Source organism: Rhagoletis zephyria, unplaced genomic scaffold, assembly GCF_001687245.7.
Source record: "Rhagoletis zephyria isolate East Lansing unplaced genomic scaffold, Rhagoletis_zephyria_1.1 Rzeph_scaffold_02084, whole genome shotgun sequence".
Classification (NCBI taxonomy): domain Eukaryota; kingdom Metazoa; phylum Arthropoda; class Insecta; order Diptera; family Tephritidae; genus Rhagoletis; species Rhagoletis zephyria.
Window position 1 is genome coordinate 19,174 of NW_016159168.1, and position 3,176 is coordinate 22,349.

Consider the following 3,176-nt stretch of genomic DNA (forward strand, 5'->3'; position numbering starts at 1 on the left):
GATCGTCGGTTCGAATCCTACTGAAAGAAGTCTGATGAGGAAATGTGGTGATTTCCGAAATAGCTATCACTTCTACCATTTTTTCAAATTATTGTTGCTTTTCCACAATAAGTTTTTCATTAAAAACGGCCGCGAGCTCAATAAAAATTGTTATAAGGCCATAAAATAACAAAAAAAAACAAAAACTTAAGGACGAGCACACCTAAAATAGAATTATTAACAAAAAACCAACAAAACGAACAACCACATGATCAAGTGTAAATCGTAGCGGAATAGCTGCGCTTGATTGTGTTTTCTTAGCAAAAATTAAAAAGTGGGAAAAAAGCAACGATAATTTACAAGTCGGACTTAGCACAGTGCGTAGGCAACTGGCTGAGTCAGTGGGATCGTCGGTTCGAATCCTACTGAAAGAAGTCTGATGAGGAAATGTGGTGATTTCCGAAATAGCTATCACTTCTACCATTTTTTCAAATTATTCTTGCTTTTCCACAATAAGGTTTTCATTAAAAACGGCCTCGAGCTCAATAAAAATTTTTGAATATAATTGTTATAAGGCCATAAAATAACAAAAAAAAACAAATAACTTAAGGACGAGCACACCTAAAAGTTAAACATTCTACAAATATAATTATTAACAAAAACCCAACAAAACGAACAACCACATGATCAAGTGTAAATCGTAGCGGAATAGCTGCGCTTGATTGTGTTTTCTTAGCAAAAATGAAAAAGTGGGAAAAAAGCAACGATAATTTACAAGTCGGACTTAGCACAGTGCGTAGGCAACTGGCTGAGTCATTGGGATCGTCGGTTCGAATCCTACTGAAAGAAGTCTGATGAGGAAATGTGGTGATTTCCGAAATAGCTATCACTTCTACCATTTTTTCAAATTATTGTTGCTTTTCCACAATAAGTTTTCATTAAAAAAACGGCCTCAATAAAAACTGTTGAATATAATTGTTATAAGGCCATAAAATGCCAAAAACAAAGTATTTATATACATACTCAGTTCTTTTTTGAATAAATCTTTTAAATTTTGTTTCACAGATGTAAATATTTATCTAGAAATGCATGTATTAATTTTGACATTCGCAAAAGTAAACAATTTCGAAAATGTGAACCCGCTTGTTTTAAATTAGTTCATTTTATCGAGCGTGCACTGTATATTAAAAAGTTTTTTTATTGATGTGTATACATCTTTGGTTTCGGTAGGAGTAAAATTTGCGGAGCTGTAACGCATAGCCCAGCAGAAAATTTTGAAGGGCTAGCACGTGTATTGCAGCAGAAAATTTTTTAGTGATGTGTATATATACGGTGACGATCCGTCCTGTATTATACGGGACAGTCCTCTTTTATGACCCATTGTCCTGATAATTTATTTATTTTATACGGGACGCCAAATCTTCTATTTCTTTTAATGTCCTGTATTTGTCCTGTATTCGGAGTTTCGACGCCTTAACAGCTCATTAAAATGGAATGCCTTTAAACGAATTTTAAGTGATGTTGGTATATGATCGTAATTTTCTCCATAAACAGTAATTATTTTCTAGTCTGAATGCAGTGATTCGAATCGACCAAAATAGAAATTAGGATTCGACATTTTAGTAAGTTTTGGCTATTTTTCCTTAATTTATTTAATGTTTATTATTCACTTTATAAAAGTAAAGTTCTTTTCCTAACAAAAACAATATAATACCAAATTTCCAACATTGTGCAAAAAACTATAAAAATTAATTCTGCAATGTTTTACCGAAATTTCAAACTTTTTAATAAGAATCTTTAGAAAAAAATATGGTTTACGGTTTTGTAACTTGTTAAAATTGAGTATAATAAAGTACGAGTGAAAGTGCTGCTCATTTGCTTATCTTTCAAAAAAATTGTCGAACATACTTACTTTGTATGACAAAAAGCGTAACACCGCAAAAAAAAAAAAATATAAAAAAAATCGCCAAAAATTAATGGTAAGCCATTAAAATTGCACTTTATTATACTAAAGTTTAACGAATTTTTTTAACAAATTTTACGGGTAAAAATCTCGAGCATATTATACTATAAATTTGAGATGTTACTAAAAGGATACCGTTTCAGGGCTAATAACTACATCTAGGATCATTGAAGAAGGCTTTAAGATCTGTAAACCGTTGTGGAAAAAATTTGCAAAATTACTTTTTGTCCCGTATCCGGCTCTCATATGTTAAAATGTATAGGAGCCTTATATGCGCAGTTGGAGGATTTAAAGAACACGAGAAAATGTCTTGATTGTACAGCGTATATTCCAGAATGAAAAATTTATTCGTTTCAAATTTCTTAACAAACAGCTTTGACAAATGTGTATACAATATTGAATACAAAGTAAGATTTCCCAAAGTACATTTCTAACACTCCTCCTTAATATGTACACATTTTCCATTAAGAATATTTTAATACAATATCATACCTTTTCTAAACTTGCAATGTTTTATCTTTTGTAAGTTTTTAGTTAAAATATCTGATATCATTTCTTGAGTACAAACATAATTTAAAACTATTTCACCTGCTTAATACAAATCTCTGACAAAGTGATATTTCAAATCTATTTGCTTACTTCTTACATTATATACAGGATCTTTTACCAAAAACTGTGCACCTTTATTATCGCTATTTACTAAAGTAGGTTCAGTATCAGCGAGTCCTAATTCCTTTAAAACAGANTTTTTTTTTTTTTTTTTTTTGTGTACGTTACCGCATAACTTTGGACCACGTCACCCGATTTCGATAATTCTTTATACATCGGAAAGGCAGTGTCTCAGAGATGATCCCATACTAATCTGGTTGAGATCCGATCAGTGGATTATGAGATATATATATATATATTTTTTCTTATAAGGGAGTTGAAGTCGTTTTTTTTTTTCTAAAAATGACTTGTTTGATAATAATTCTATTTTTAGAATGCTTAACTTTTAAGTGTGCTCGTCCTTAAGTTAATTGTTTTTTTGTTTTTTTATGGCCTTATAACACCTAAAAGTTAAACCTTCTAAAAATAGAATTATTAACANAACGGTTCGAACCGCTTAACCGAACCGACCAAATTTTTCATTCGGTTCACATCCCTGGTTTAAAAGACTTCTTACGTATACAACGTCTTTTGCGGCTATTGAAAGTACCACATACTTAGCTTCCGTACTACTAAGTGCAACGAC